This window comes from Castor canadensis, chromosome 1, assembly GCF_047511655.1.
Source record: "Castor canadensis chromosome 1, mCasCan1.hap1v2, whole genome shotgun sequence".
Lineage (NCBI taxonomy): Eukaryota > Metazoa > Chordata > Mammalia > Rodentia > Castoridae > Castor > Castor canadensis.
Window position 1 is genome coordinate 70,531,288 of NC_133386.1, and position 17,876 is coordinate 70,549,163.

Below are 17,876 nucleotides of genomic sequence, written 5' to 3' on the forward strand. Positions count from 1 at the left end.
CAAAGTTATTCGTTTAAAAACTAAAATATTTTTGCCTATCTTTAAGTCTCATCATAAATGCAACTGCATTTGCAAAATCTTTTCTGTCTCTTCAGCAGTGTTAGAACTATCTGTTCTGTGTTTGCCAGTCAAATTCCTGATATTACTGAATTTATGTTTTTTTAAAGTATCAGTTTTGTCTGTATCCATCTTGATATTGCCACCACCATTGACTTTATTATCTTTCCCACACCTAGACCACCAATATTTTGTCTTATTAATCTTTGTTATTATATTTGTCACATGCTCAACAAATGAGTATTTAATGAATCAAACAGTCAACAACCCTGCCTCCAGTACGTTTACATAGTAGAAGTAGTACGCATACAAGTTTTCAAAATCAAGTTTAAAGTGCTAAGGGTCATGGGAGGATATAAATATGTAAGAATTGGTTCTGATGCTTTCCAGCTGAGATAATGATAAATCTTTTAGATATTGAAATCCAGAAAAGACATTTCTAATTCTCTTCTTCCTATAGGACTTACACTACACATGATAACCATGAAATGAAAAACTACAAAGAGAAATAAAGTAGGACAGTTACACTTCTGATGATTTGCTCTCCTTGGACAGGAGGATAGTTCCTAACCTCTTTCATGTTGACAACAAGTTCCCAAAGAAAAAGTTTTCAGTCTGGACACTTTAATTATGTGTCCAAGTAAAACAACTCAGTTATCTACAATTAGTCTATTAAAATTAAAACTCACAAAGGAAACCTTAAATGACCAATCCCCTACTACTGTTTTTATATACTTTTGTTAAAATGTGTGTACTTTTTCCGGGAAACTTTTATTAGTATTCCCGACTATATGTTTAATTCTATATATTGAATTTTTTGCATTTATCTAGTAGCTTTGAATATCAAGTCTAGGTCATTATATTTTCCATATCTAAGGTATCTGTAAATGAAGAAAGTAAAATTGTGCAATATAGTGGACAAACCCTGACCTATGCATTTGTTTTGCTCTCCATAATCTGTTTAGTAATATTTTCAATTGTTACTAATATTTACATTATGTATGTATTTTTTTTACCGTGTAACACATATTGAGCAGAGAATAAGAGCATATTCTGTTTTATAAATATTCTACTTCATAAATACTGTTTTACAAATAAGGAGCATTTTGCTGTGCAGGTGTTTTGGTAATTGTGAAACACTAGGGAAAAAAGTACTCATACATTGACACTCACATTCACACTTCCCACTGTGTGGTATTGTGCACAACCTGGTGCTCACATGCTGAGTTACGATGTGAAGCTTGGGGGAATCATGCCTGCCACAGTCACTTTCCAAGGTGTTTTCCCGTCACTCACACCCCTAACACCCTTCCAACCACTCTATTCTGGAGAGTCTATCTTATAGTCTTACATTTTCAGTTTGATTAAATATGGGTCAAAAAGCTTATGTTCTATTTTAACAGTCTACACTCTATAACTGTAGACACATAAAAAAGAGTAGGTTATAAAAGCAGGAAATGTCTACATCTAATGTTGATGTTGAACTACTCTTGCCTGTTGACTTCACACTATGTATTTGCAGTAATTAGGAAGAACAGACATTTGACACTAAGGATACTACACAAAGACCTCTTTTAAAGAGTGGTCTAAAAGTTGCCACTTCATCATCATTTTCATTGCTTATACATAGACTGAGCCAATTTTTATACACAGCAAATACAACATTTCTAATTGTGTTTATTTGCTTCATCTCATTTTAACCTTGGCATTTTTGCTAATGGGGAAGGTTAAAGCATGTATCTGGGGCCCTCCGTTTCCTGTGTGCTCAGAAAGATATTTGATTCTCAATTTGTTATACACACCAACCTTTGAGCAGTAGTACAAGTCACATAATTTCTCTAATCAATAATTTATCCATGTAAAAATTGGTAGTAATAATGTGTACTTTCAAGTTTGTTTTGCTGAATATACTTAAAAGTATAAAAAAACTCCTAGCCCTGTGCTGGTCATGTACCAGTGCTCCATATATGTTTCCTTTCCCCATATTTCTCTTTCTCTGTATACATTCTAACCCACTTAGTCACTTTAAAAGTTCTTTAAAATGCATGCAAACACTTAAAATCTATTTCTAGAAATTTAGCCAGTTCTTTGCCACACATTTCCTCTACCTTCAACTCTCACAGTAACGTGATAGTATATATTTCCATTTAAGAACAAGATGAGGTAAGAATAATGAATAGGTGAAACTCAATTTTCTGTTCAGTCTCTTTCTTGTATTTCCTATTGGATCACTCTTGTTCTATGTGCTGATTTTTTAATAAGCTACAATTATTGTCTCCATCTCATTCAAGGAAAAGTGTAAGTATATTCCCTGAAACATACTGCAAAACTGTCTAGATATTGGTTTTGTTTTTATGTTTTACAAATAATTTGTAACCAAAATATTCATCTGCTAAAATCTATAGAGGAAATACTAGAAGAAAACTATCTTTTCTGAAGGACTTAGAAAATTCCTGACATATTGTGAAAAATTTTACTCTCATTGATTATTAAGAATAGATAGAATAGGTAAATAAACTTATAAGATTTTGATCTCACTGAAATTTAGGAAAAGGCACTACATAGGACATTCTAGAAAGCCTTTCCATTTCTATAGCAAATATCTTACTTTTTAACTTATTAGTCATTTGCTTAATAGGATGCTGAGTTAATTTCCATATTAGTTCCTTTGGCCTTTCAGTGAAGGTTGCATCCCTAACCAGTTGATAACAAGTAAAGTCAATCTTCCTCAACATCCATTCATTTATCTTGCTGGTGATTGGTGTAAGAATAGGTGTGCTGTAGCTCATACTGATTGAAATGAGAGAGATTCTGTTGGGGCAGAGAGAGTGATTCTTGGGAAGTTTCTATACTCTAAGGAAAACACACAGAAAATGAATCCACCACTGCGTTATGCTGTTAGGAAATTATTATCTTAGGTCATGACTAGAAAGGCCCAGGCATGAAAACAAATGTCAGTAGCCCAAAGATTGCAGAATAGAGAGATGAGGGAAACTTTGATCTTCACAGATATTGTTCAGCTAGCTACAGAATTAAGTAACTTTGGAGATTCACTTCACTTGCTATTGTGATGGCTGTGTGTGTGTGTGTGTGTGTGTGTGTGCACGCTGAATGACATGTTTTATATACAGGCATACTTAGAAGTATTGCAGGTTCAGTTTCTGACTATAATGAAACCAATGATGCAGTAAAGCAAATCTCATACATTGCTTTTGTTTCCCAATAGCATTGGTTACTTTTCTTGTTGCTGTGATCAAATGCTGACAGAAATAACTTAAGAGAAGAAAGGTTTATTTTAGCTCATGGTTTCACAGATTTCAGTTCACCATGGCAAAGAGGGCATGGCAGAGTAGCTCACATCATTGCAGACAGAAAACAGAAAGGAACTATAAGAAAAAGGGACCAGGGCACGATATAGCCCCTAAGGACACATTCCAGTGACCTGTTTTCTCCAACTAGGGCCCAACTTCTACAAATCTACCACATTCCAATAGTCTGCTCAAATTTTGAATTCATGAATGAATTAAACTATTTATGTGATCAGAGTCCTCATAAACTAATGTCTGAAAAGCCCTCACAGACACATACAGAAGTGTTCTTTAATAATCCTCTAGGCATTTTTCAATTCAACCAAGTTGATAATCAAGACCCACCACCACATCAATGCATATAAAAGTTTTGTTTACTCTATGCTGCAGTCTAGTAAGTACAAAATAACATTATATCTGGAAAATGTACATACTTTCATTAGGAATAGTGTATTGTTAAAAATGCTAAAAGTCATTTGAACCTTCAACAAGTCATAATCTTTTTGTTGGTGCAGGGTCTTACCTGATGTTTGTGTTCATCAGCTTTCTGTCACTATGAAAATTACTTGAGAAAATCAATTTAAAAAGGAAAGGGAATTGTTGGCTCACAGTTTCAGTTCATGTTCACTTGTATCTGTTTTGTCTTGGCCGTCGTTAGACCTCTGGCAGCAGGAGCATATGGCCCAGGAGTTTACTCACCTCTTGGCAATGAGGAAGCAGAAGGTACTAGTAAGGAAGAAGTAAGGGATAAAATATACCTAAAAGGTATGCTCCCAATGACTCCTTTCTCCAACTAGGCCCCACCTCCTAAAGTTCCTACCAAAAGCACCATCAGTTGGGGTTCAAGCATTCACAGTGGTGCGGGAGAATCATTCCAGATTTAAACTCTGATGGCTACTGACTAATCAAGATAGTGGTAAACTTAGAGTGGCTATGAAAATTTTAAAAAATAAGATAATTTTATTGCATTGATATACTTTTCCTTTCATAAAAGATTTCTGGGTAACATGAAATTACCAGCTGCATCAACCTCTAATAATAGAGCAAATCTGTCCTTTGAAGTTTTGAAGCCAAGCATTGGCTTCTTCTTTCTAGATATGAAAGTCTTATATAGCATTTTCTTTCACTATGAAACTATTTCATCTACACTGAAAATTTCCCATTAGTGTAGCCACCTTCACCAATTTCTCACTGGGATCTTTTGGGTAATTTACTGCAGTGTCCTTGTTAGTACTTGCTGCCTCATGTACTTTTACGTTATGAAGAAGGAACCAACCTCAGATTTTACACTTCAGTCTTTTCTCCTCGTTCAGCTTTTTTAGAATGGAAAAGAGACGGGGCTTTGTTCTGGATTAGGCTTTGGTTTAAGGGAATGTTGTGGCTGGTTTTATCTTCTAACCAAACCACTAAGTCTTTCTCCATATTGGGAGAAAGGGTGCTTATTATTTCTTATTACTCTTCCTTTCACATCCATAGAGATCACTTGAGGATTATTAACTGGTCTAATTTCAATTTTGTTGGGTTTCAGAGAATGGACAACCCCCAGAGTGAGAAATAAGGGAGAATGGCCAGTAGTGGAGCAGTCAGAACACATGAAACATTTACAAATTAAGTTCACTGTCATATAAGGGCAAGGTTTGTCCTGCATAATTTAGCTAATAGCACCAAGGATCACTTATAACAAATCACCATAACAGATATAATAATAATAAAGTTTGAAATATTGCAAGAATTATGAAAATATGCCACAGAGACAGGATGTGGGTACATGCTGCTGAAAAACATTGGTGGAGTTGTTCAACACAGGGTTGCCATGAAACTTTAATTCATAAAAAAGAAGAAATATCTTCAAACACAACAAAATAAAGAACAATAAAATGACATATGTTTATATATATTGTAGCTACCTAAGGCTAATACCTGAAGCTGAAATTATTCAAACTGAAGATTTCATCAGTTCTACACATGACACAAATGCTTAGGGATTATATGGATAAATCCATATAAAGGATTATATGGATATAGATAGCTTAAAAGGAATTGGGAAAGTGTTATGCTCTGCTGTCTTCATTTGTAGAGGATTGACAATCAGCTCTGGGGAGTTTTGAACTACCTACCAACAAATAGTTAAGGATTATGAAATAACCAATTACTGAGGAAAATCCCAGGCTATTAATTACATTCCAGGGAGGACATCCACTTACTGATTGATTACATTCTTGATTGGAAACTGTTCTCACCTTTTCCTTTTGGGACTCAATCACCATGTTATTATTACTGCACCTGCATCCTTGTTGTCCCTTACACAAATATTCTACAATCCCATCATCATTTTTAATCATACTGTGATTATGGGAACATGTAGGATCATTTCCAAGGCCAGAGAAGAATATGTTGTTTCCATTAGCCTTGCTTATTGTTTGAAGGCAAGATAGTTTACTCTGTCTGTCCTACAAGATTGCTATTAAGCACCACTTACAAGAACTGAGAAACTCATTTATTATGCATGGAATAAACCATTAACAAACAATTGATCAATACAGAATTACTGAGTAAGGAAATTAAAATTCATATGCTAATAAGTCAAGACCACCCTTAGTTTATATTTACTGGCAGAATATAGGGAATTGGAGAAGTAATCGTGATAGCAACAGCTGTTCTTGTAACACACTCTCTGCGACTGACAGGTATACAGAGAATAGAATGAGCAGCATATTTTTCATTACAAGTTGATAGATTCTGCAAAGCTGTCAAATGTTAACTAGCTTACCTTCTGCTCTTTGCAAAAAGGTTAATGGATACAGAACATTTACTAATGTGACTCTGAAAAACAAAGAATTACAATGGTAAGTAGTGGTATTTGTTATTCTTATTTTCCACCCTACCCTATGTAAAATCCAGAGGTTGAATGCCACATCAAAGCCATCAGCCATCAAAAAATTGTTAGTGGCCACATATATATGTATGTGCCCGGCTGTGGTGGGTAGAGGCAATGATTTTGAGCTATACTGGAGGAGTTGAAATGAATCACTAGTTGTTAAAGTGATATTAGAGATGAAACTACTCATGTGGGAATAAAACATTTAACATTCACCCTGTATAGAAGTATACACTTTATTTACTCTTTATCTAGTTTATTGTAAGTATCTTTTAATAAGCTATATCATTCATACCAAAGAGTACAACTAATATACATACAGTTTAGAATGACAAAATTGATCAACAGCCCTTCATTTCTCATGATAAAGAGAACATTTTTGACAATATCCTCTTTTCTGCCTGGGAAGTATACATCCAGCTACATTTCAGATTGACCATCCCCTGGACTTTTTACATAGCTTCACCACATGCATATATACTCCTAAACATGATGAAGTATAGTATTGCATGTTTTTAAATATTTTGTTCATGTCATCATGCTCTAAATATTTTTGGGTGCCTTGCTTTATTCACTCAGAATCCACTTTAGAGAGTCATTCTGAGGGATGGTTCTTTCAGCTGTCTTGTCTCTAGGACTTGGTTGTTACACACACTGCTGCCTTGGACATTCTTGAGAGGATATCTAGAAGTGAAATTGCTGAGTTCCAAGAGTTATAAGAACTGATACCCTGAACAATAAGAAGGAAAACATTCTGAGCTATTTTCAATTTTAAAAAATTGCCAGTCAGGTGAATGTAAATGTCCACATTATAACATGTTTTGTATCTAAATGAAAAATAATGAGTTAAGCATATTTTTCATAAGATTATTTGCCATTCTTTCTTTTGTTATGGCTGTTTTCCTATTGTAAATTTTACTATTATTACTATTGTTATTGTGAGGGTTTTTTAAAACATATTTTTACATATTTAGGGCACTAACACATTAATGATTAACTGCAGGCAAAATGACTATGATGGCCATGCTCTGTAATTTCATTAGTTTTATGGTACATGTTGAAAAACATGTTCTTAATTATAATGGGTTCAGATGTATCAATGTTTTTCTTTTTTGCAGTACTGGAATTTGAAATCAATGCCTTGTACTTGCAAGGCAAGTGCTCACCACTTCAGCCACCCTTCCAGCCCTTTTTGGTTTAGGTTATTTTTCAGAGAGGGTCTCACTTTTTGCCCTAAGACCAGACTCAGAATGTGATCCTCCTACCTATACCTTCCACATAGCTTCCACATGCACGCCACCACTCTGAGCTTGTGGATTGAGATGGGGTCTCAGTAACTTTTTACCCTGCTGACCTGTTCACCTCCCAAGTAGCTGAGATTACATGCCTGAGCCACTGCACCAAGCCCATTTTGTGGGGTTTTTTTTGTTTCAGTTCTAAATTCAGAGTCTATACCTTGAGCCATTTGCCCAGGCTGGCCTCAAACCAGGATCTTCCTGATTTCTGCCTCCTAAGTAGCTAGGATGGCAGGCAGGAGTCACCAGCACCAGGCTCATTTTGTGTTTTTTGAAGACATAATTACCTACCTTAAGCTCATAAAATTCACCTAATATTATCTTCTTAGATTTTTTTCAATATTTTGTTGTATAATTAACTTTTAAATCTATTTGAAATTGTTTGTGTATGTTTAAGGGTAAATAATTCTCTTATACCATTTCTATAATGGTGTTGTCATACTAAATTCTAATAGTGTTTGATATAGGTCAAGTTTCCATATTTATTTGTGTCTCCTTATTGATTCTAACAACATCTCAATAATATTCTGATTTAATAGCATTTTGTAATGTATTAGCTGATAGGAAATCATCTGCTAAACTTTCTCTTCTTTTTCAGTAATGTCAAGCTACTAATTCTCTCATTTTAATATAGGTTTTAAAAATGTATTTTCAAATTCTATGATAAGTTCTGTTACAATGTTGATAAGAATTAATTTAAAATTAGAGAGATTAGACTTGAGTAGTTCTTATAGGGACCTTCCTGTTCATGAGTATGTATAGTGGCTCTCTTTTTTTCTTCATCTACTCTAGTCCTCCTCAAGTTCTTTGATTATTTTTTAATAATTTTGTTCAAAACAGTACTTCCAAAATTCTGTTAATTTTACTTCTATTTCTAAAATATTGTGTAAATATGCAGGTATACATATAAGTATCCCAATATGTTTAAATATTTTTATGAGTAAACATAATCCAATTAATTTTATTAACATTAAAAACTTGCTAGAGTCTTTTATTAATTTTAGCTCAGGGATCAACAACTGTTGTTTTCTATAAAAAACTAGAGAGTAAATATTTTAGACTTTGGGGATTATGTGGTCTGTATAGCTATTATATCACTCTGCTGTCTTAGCCTAAACACAAACATACCCAGCATGAAACAAGTAAGCATGGCATGCCTGTGTTCCAATCCAATCTCATTTATAAAAACAGGTGGGGAGTCAGTGCTGTCCTATGGACAGTGCTCAGTGACCCATGTTCTAGGGTATCATATTGGTTGATTTTTAAAACTCTCCTCTTTATTCATTTTTATTTTCTAACTCCACTAGCTAGAATGTCTGGAATAATCTAACAGAAATGTTGACAGTAGACTTCTAGTCTTCCTCATTTTAATGACTGTATTTCTAATAGTTCACTACATATGATATTTGCTGTAGGTCTCTATAGATGAACTTCATCAGATTATAGAAGATTCCCTCTATTTTTAGTGTGGATGCAGTTTTATTATGATTTTCCCCTAAATCTGTTAAGATACTTGAATGACTTTTCTCCTTTAATCTATTAATTTTCTGATTTACATTAGATTTTCAAATGTTAAACCACATCGAATCTCTTATACGTTTTTACATGAGTCATCATAGATCTTCTAAGGACAGAGGCTGTGGCTATATTTGTTCACTATTGTTTGCTAGGACATGTGTGCCATAACAGCACCAATGAGAAAAGATTTCTGACTGAGTGAAACTTGTATGTTATATAATAATAAATATGCACCACGTTTTCAAGGTGCCTTCCTCAAGTGCCATTTCATCCACTTCTTTTTAATGGAAATCTAGTCTACTTTCATATTTTCTGGTTTACAGTTAGCTATATTTACTTAGGCATATTTTAATCTGAGGTAATAGCTTATAAAACATTTGTTCCATCATTATTTAGGAAAAGGTAAATTAATAGAAATATTCCCATTATTTTTACTTATCCTATCAGTTTCATTGGATCCTGAAATATTTTTTTAGTTAAATTAGCCTTCTTTAGTAGCTATATTTCTGTTTGATTTTTCTGGCTTCTCTAATACTTTAGGGAGTATTCGATATGCGCTTCATCTTCTTAGGTGCCTAGATTATATTATTTTCCTCTTACTTTTCACATCATTTCTATGCATTGCTATAGTAAGTCATATTGAAATGCTAAACTTCACTAACCAGCTGTATGTTTATTACTAATGTCTTCTATGACCTTGGGAAAAAGTCTCCCAATGCCCTTATTCCATCAGATCTCCAACTCTAAGTTATATTAGAAATTAACATTGAAATTTGGAAGTCCTCAGTTAAGTATGAGAAGAAAAGATATTAAATGATTTGATTCACCAATGTTGTTTAAAATGTTTGACTCTTTTCAAATGCGTTCTATGACATTACTGCCCACACCTTGAAAAACACAAACTTACTCCTTATGGAGCAGGTAGGACCAGAGAGAATTCCAAATTTTATATTATATTCAACTTTACAAAATGCCTAAAAGTTCAATGTAGAAACATATTTAAAACCCTGCCCTGATATTTTTCAGTAAAAATGCATTTGTATGCAAATTGCACTGTACAATGTACACCTGGAAGTGTATTGCTCTGCATTTTTCCTAAGCCCTGGCAAAATAGTGAAAGGACAACTGAAGGATGTGAGATTTGAAAACACTTTTGAATAGGAATGTAAAATAAATTAAAAAACAACTTCATCAGGCCTGCCACAAGATTGGTATGTGGTAAAAACCTAACTCAATATTGAAAAGGCATTGTTTTCACTGACCTTATTAGTGCAAATGATGTTTCATGGCATAATTTGTTCCACATACACAAGGCAATGTAGAATGTGTACATTGTTACCAACATTTTCCCTGAAATGGCATTTTCTTCCCAGGTCAGTAATGGCAAGACCAAAGGTGAAAGGAAGGATAGAAGACTGGAATGATCACTCACCCTAGAAACTGAAGTACACTATTTAAATCTTTTCTCTGCCATCCATTATAACTATAATTCTGGTTAAGCATTTAATTGCCACTAGAATTTGTTTTCTTCTTCACAAATGTATGAACAACTATTTAAAATTAATAATAAGTACTTAAATCATATAATATAACTTTTTAGGGCTATCTTTCAAATCAAATATCCATCTGAATTACATCCAGGGGCAAGTCCTCTGTCTCTATACTAAACCTGATGAAGATGTGTCTATATTTCCTTACATTATTTATTCTAAACTCCAGATCTTAGAGGAAGTGAGAAATACTGAAGCACTTCAAGTTCTCTTTGTATTTTTTGAATAAAATGTATCTTACTTCTAAAAACATTAAAGCCAAATTGCCAATCTATGCCCAGATTTTAAATCTATACCCAGATTATAAATTAGTTTTGATATTATGCTTAAAATAAACATGTAACCCATATTCTGATTAAATTTTCTTGTGGATTTTAAGTGAGTTCTTACAATTGAGGAAAGAAATCTGTAGACGTGATGCCACTAAAAATAGATTTGGATGTCTGCTGTCAAATTTCATTTATAATAAAAATAAATAAATGGATTTTAAAGAAAATAAAAGTTATATTAGTATCTTGCAATTCTGTCAACAACAAACTGGGAAAAATAAGATTTTTTATTAGTTACTTTACTGGAGATATTCATTGAAAACATAAAAAAATTGACTGTATCTGTTTGACTTCAGTATCTATGGGATTTTTTTAAATTGTTCTTCCCACATTTATAAAAATCTCACATAAAGTTTATGGTGATTTTTATAGTTAAAAATACACTTCAAGATTAAAACAAAAATCCATTAATAGCCTAACTGACACTTTAAATCATAGCACACATTTTAATCACTGGCTCACATTTGCACAGATGTGTTAGTTTTTTCAAACTAAACCCCAGTGTATTGTGATACATAACACAGCAGGCAAATGCCTCAGAAGAATGAATGGCCACAGTATAGAGCTGGTCTTTATTTTTTTATTTATAATTGAAAGTATATATTTTATCTCTAATCCATGCTCGGCCTTATTGCTTATTACTTCTAAACTTCTTTAGAATTATGGTACTAAAGCAGTCCATAAAATAACTACTTGGAATTGTTAAATATCACATTTTCAGAAAAGAATAAATCACATTTTCTAAGCAGAAGTAGTAACTACTTCAAAGTCAAGATGGAAGTTTACTTTGGTTATTTCCTAGTAAATAACATAGCCTTTAATCCTTATGGGTTTAAACTCCTTAAAGTTAACAAGAATGTGATTTCTATAAGAATACTTTTCTGTTTTACCCATGACAAGAAAGAGAAGAAATATCTTATTTTTCTCAAACTTAATTTAAATGGAAAGAAAAACTTAGTGGAGAAAATTTTGCACTTGATAAAAATTTGATCTCCTCCCAGGAATCTGCCACTTCTGTGATTTAACACGAACGAAGTACAATAAGATGAATTATTGTCAATGGATGCAATTCATCTGAAGGCCAGCCATCTCAGAAAGGCACAAAATAAGAGATTTACACTCATCTGGTCACCCAACTTCCAAGTTTTGTTCCCTTTGTACACACTATGATAACTTAAATATTTGCCTTTCAAATTAACTTGTATATTTATTTTAAATATCAAGCATTTTTTTTCATTGAAGAAGGTACTGCTAACTCCTTGGTCCATATTTCAAATAAACTGGACACCGAACAGAATTTTTTTAATGTTGAATAGATGAAAGAGGAAAAATGAAGGAAAGGGAAGACAGAAAATAAATATAAGCTGTACATACCACAGTGGAAGTCTCTCTCTAGCAAGATGTACAAAACAGAGTCCAAATTAATGTTCTTTGTAATTAATATTTCCCCCATCCATTTTTTCAGTGCAAAAAAAGGAGTTACAATCACTAGGGCAGTTTGAATAGAGATGGCTTTTTAAAAATAAACTCAAAGCTACTCCAGAACAAACTTTGGTACTGGGTGTTAAAGAAATGGATATTTAGTTGTTATTGAATATTTCTTTTTTAGGCTACTATGCCTCCTAGTTGCAGAAGCTATAGGCAAATGCCATAACCTCTGTGACTCAGAGTCCCTACAGGCAAAATGAAAATAAAAATATCAGCTTTCTCTATTTTAAAAAGCCATAAAAATCAAATGAGTTAATGTGAAGAAAGGTGATGGTTATGTTCTTTCAAAAATATTTCACGTTATTACTTAACCATTTGACAAGTCTTACATTTGAATGTTCTTACAATTTCAATTATAAATTATCTAAACTCAAGTAATATACTTTTGATTGTGAGATAATATTTTATAAAATTTATTAGCAATTTCCTCCCTCACTGAATCATTTCATCTTATGAAATGAAGCAGGTTAATCTGGTGATTTATTATGATGCTAATCCATTACAAATGTTCCATGGGATGTAGTTACAGAATAGAATGCAAACATTTGGTTTGCTCGTAAAACCACACCTGAGAGAGTCTGAAAAACTCCTCTGACATCCTTGGGAGAAGTAAATTCAAATTGCAGAAGATTTTATACAATTCAACAGAGAAATCAAAGGCTCAAACAGAAACCAGCAGAAGACAAAATGAGGTGAAAATGTAATTATGAAAGGCAGGTTAACAGATAGTTCATTTATCAAACAGCACACCTGTGCAGTTGCTGTAGTTCACAGATGCATAATTGCAATGTGATATTCAAGAAGACTTAGAAGGATTTATGCCAAGCAATTTTATACATAAATGTTAAACCTTAAAGATTATATCAAACTAAAGTCAATATAGACATTGCAGTTTTTAAGGAGTAATAACTTGGATAAGCTACACAGAAACAGCAAGAAAGAAAGATAATGGAAGGAAGGAAGGAAGGAAGGAAGGAAGGAAGGAAGGAAGGAAGGAAGGAAGGAAGGAAAGTGAGCTTTCCCAAAAAGGCTGATAGTGGGGAAATCTTTATGTTTATTAAACATGCTTGTTAAGGAATTCTATCTGTATTTTAAATCTCTCATTGTATATTTATCTGCAGAAATGGCCAGAGTGAAAAAAGGAAATGTGTTTAATACACTGTCCGCATCAGTCTCCAATTACTTAACAATGTGTGAAAAAGAAACGCTATAAACCATTGCGAAGTTGTACTCTATAAACCACCTATAACGAGAAGAGGGAAATGACCCAGCCTCTAGAGACTGAGGCCTCTTAAATATGAGTTGCGAATTGCCCTTTTTAATCAGGAACACTGGGGAAGAGAATGATTTCTTTCAAGTACAGGCACTTTAGAATTCTTGGTGTCGAGTGGCAGCCCACAGGCCTCAAGAGTCAGGTTCTTCTCCGTTGAATAAGTTTCTGTGCATGTACATTAGATGCTTACATGCTCTTGAATGTAGCCTATTATAAGGACCACAAAGAAGAGATCAGTGAAAAGAATTTCTCACAGAAACAGGCATTACCCCAGGAGCTAGTTTAAGGCTGGGAGTAATAGGAAGATAAAAAAGAGAGGTTGTGACCTTCATCCTTCATCTCCCTACAATTTGATGGCTTATTCTTGATACAAATCCTTCTAGCTAAAACATAGACTTAAAAATTAAAACCATGACTTTGGCAAAGTATATATGTGTCAGATGAGGGTGGTTTCTTGTGAATCAGAACTCTGTTTACAGAGAGGATGTCAATTTTTTTTTCAGAACAAAATTTATTTTGTATGTTTTATTCTTGGAGACTTCTATCTATATTGATTCACCTTATGAGCTTATCAGGTAATTCAAAACATTTTGGAACCAAGAAGGAAAGCACAGGTCAAATTGGATTTCAAAATTTGGCAATGATTTCTATCAGTATATTGTTACATTCATGCATTTTTATCTGACTCATCTGAAAATTCTGAAGTGATTTGCTAAGTGTACCTAACAAAACCAACAGTCTAATTTCAGTAGCACTGCAGTTATTGTATAAAAATAATTCATGTAATTTTTCATTATCTTCTTTTTCATTTAAATATTTCATTAGTTATTAAGTTCTTGTGTGTTGTGTTTAACCCACTTTCATACTAACCTGACCTTAAATCAACTCTCAGTGACAAAATTTCCGTCATCTGATAGCAATTCACACAAAGCAAGAAAAAGAAGAATGAGAATCAGGATCTCTCCAAATTTAGCTCAATGCATGGAATGTGAGAATATACTTCAGGATAGACCATATATGTAACAACCTAAACTATAATAAACCTTCCTGGGGTAGAGTCTGCAGAACTCCTGTGAATGTACCAAAAAGTAATTTTTTTCTAAATGGATCTGAAGACTCAGTTCTAAATCATTTGTTTTAACATATATAATATAAATATATGTATAGTATTATGCAATATTATTTATAGTATATCCCCTAATAGGTATAATATATGATATTGTACAGCAAACGATGCATAGTGTGCCTTCTATACAGAATGTATATATTTATTATTTATTTATTGTCATTTCTGGGGTTTGAATTTGGTCTCTTGCTAGGCAGGAGGTCTACCATTTGAGTCACACCTCCAAATTTTTTTTTTGCTTTGATTATTTTTGAGATAGGGGCTTATATTTATGCCCTGGCTAGCCTAGACTACAGTTCTCCTATTTGCACTCATGCTGAAACTGCATTGAAAAGTGCCACCACACTAAGCTTTTATTGGTTGAGATGGGATCTCGTGAACATTTTTCCCAGGCTGGTCTTGAACTGTGATTCTCCTGATCTCTGCCTCCTGGGTGGCTAGGATTACAGGTGTGAGCCACTGTGCCTGACCCAGAAGGTTTTATAAAGAGCTAATAATCTCTACACATTTTACAATTATCTTTGTATGGAGCCTAGTTTTCTAAATTTATTTCTTCTTTTTTCCCAGATAATTATTATAGATAACCTTCAGATGCTGCCTTACTATATCACAGAAATTGTTCCATGTGCTTTCAAAAGCTACTAATTTTATACCATCGTGCTAATTTTCATATGTCCCTCGTGTGAAAAAGGACAATTCTACCTTGTTGTGAAACATGATCTTGCCCCCACCATGTAACAACTGATGAAATTAGAGAATCCTAGAGAGAAAATCCTAATAGATGCGTCTTCACAGCTTGAAAATGGAAAAGCCAGAGGAGTTTTGTACCCCAAGTCTTTTCTCTCAAGTAAGTAATCTACTACTCAGAGAGAAAGTCACCTGTGGAGACCATTATGGAGGTCTGAAGCATGTCGATGTCCAGGGAACCAGCAGGTAAGGATTACAGAGTTCAGAGAGTGAGGAATCTTGAAAAAACACCAGATAATATAGGAAGAGAAGCAACTGGGAATAACACTAGGGCAGCAGACATTATAATGATTACCTTGAGCAAGTCACTTAATATCTCCAAGGGCTAACCCTTCACCAGGACTTGGAAAAGTGAGTTAAGTATACAACACATAAGGTCACTTGCTCTGCCAAGTAACATTTTTTAGCAGATGACTGAAATTAAAGCAAAAAAGATGAAGTGTTCTCTAAGATCATATATTTAATAGTATAACTGGGGCACAAATAACTTTCCAAATTGTGATGATGATTTACGTTTGTCTAAACCATAGTGTTATTTGAAATCCCCCTTTTAAAACCTCATGTGGAATATATCATTATAAACTGGTTCTAATCTCATTATGCCTGTAACAGAGGATTTTCCTAGACATGAACTGGGAAGGTCCTAGGTCAATGGGAAAAGAGTTGGTCAACCTAGCTTCCATGTATAATTAATGTAATAATAAGAAGAAACAATTAGACTCTGAATTTTATGATTATCAATAGTGAAGTTGTGGCTAGAATTCACATCTCTTGAACTATTCATTTCCTCTGATATAAATCATGTTTTAAGAGAATCTAATGATTATTAGATTAAACGTGGACCTAAACCAAATTTTTCCATGCTTGAATTTTAATTTTGCATCTTATACAAGTATGATATATAAAAAATTGAATGTTTCCCTTTATTTCTTTTGCTGTATCATCATTATTTTTACTATAGAAGGAATAACTAAAAGTAAAATACAAGAAGAACATAATTAAGGTACAAAAACATTAAATTACATAATATATGACTACCTTAAAATGAATTCAGCTTCGGCTTAATTCAGTTTTCATCAGGACTTCTCTTTCTCTCTCATATATCAACTAAATTCTATTACTTTATGTTCTTTTAGATCCAGCACTCTTTCTTATCTATTGGTATTCTTTCAGTCATGTCTGAACTATGATTCTTAGGTTTTACTCCTATTGATACAAGATTCTTTAGTTTGAATCTCAGATAGTCTTCTGAGATAGAAACTTTTTTTCATTTCAAAATATGGTCGATTTCTGTCTACAGAATTTCTATGGAAATTCTGGATGATATACCCACATGCTATGAGATCTGACTGGACAGATTTTGTTTTGAATTCCACCTTCAGAACTTAGTGGACAGAGGACCATAGACGGTATAACCCTTAAAAGTGTAAGATGTGCATTGTAACCAATGAATGGTACAACTGTGGTCACTTAAAGGGACAGTGTAACACTGTCTGGCATTCAGTAAATAGTCCACTTTTTTTCTTGGTTTCTTTCCTTTCAGGTGAACTAACATACTAAATGTCTTATACCCAAAAGATTAAAACATAATAAATGACTTGCAAAGTAGTAAGTTTCTACTCTCTAGTATAATGAATATTTATCTATAACCCTGATGGAGAGATCAGCAGTTTGTCATTACCCTGACCTCTTTCTTCAAACCCTAATCTCTCTTCATAACAACTTTAAAAATAAAGTGAACTAAGGAATATAAATATGGAATGTATGGCAACACTAAATTTCCCTTTTGAATTTCTATAAATACTTATTCCTGATGATCCCCCAGAAATTTCAGTAATTAGTATAAATGATTTAAATTAAAGTATTTTTGGCTCAATGACAATAGCTAAAGCTACTGTAGTTATTTATTGTCTGATTTGCTGCAAATAGCTTCTCCTTTTGACTCCCCACAGGAATGTTAATTTGCTCTGGTAGAAGAAAAATAAAGCAGTTCTCCTATCATATCAGTCACTGTGTTGGCAAAGTATTACTTTAATTCCTCATTGAATTTATATGGAATGCCTTGGAAGCAGATTCTGTTCTTGAGTGGCTCAGTTTCTTATTCTCCATATTTATGCATCTATAAATATGCATAGGTATCTTCAGCATCATTATTTAATATATATACATCATATAATTACACTTAAGTAATGCTTAAAAATAAATTTCTACATCAATAGATGATGATTTCATTTAAAGCACACTGACATTGCTAACACTTCATACATGGTCCTAATTTGAAGAATCATTCTCAAAATGGGCTGGATA

The 17,876-nt window shown here is 33.4% G+C and overlaps 1 long non-coding RNA gene across 2 annotated transcripts in view; it reads left to right on the top strand.

Annotated features, from left to right (window-relative positions):
- LOC141420759 (uncharacterized) overlaps nucleotides 1-17,876 on the top strand; it is a 161,277-nt gene that overhangs the window by 78,539 nt on the left and 64,862 nt on the right. Inside the window, exon 3 of one of the 2 annotated variants that reach the window (XR_012445332.1) lies at nucleotides 6,156-6,209. The exons of the other annotated variant lie outside the window; for it this stretch is intronic. This is a non-coding gene — a long non-coding RNA (uncharacterized lncRNA). Of the gene's footprint in view, nucleotides 1-6,155; nucleotides 6,210-17,876 lie in introns of those variants that run through there. 2 annotated transcript variants of the gene reach the window in all.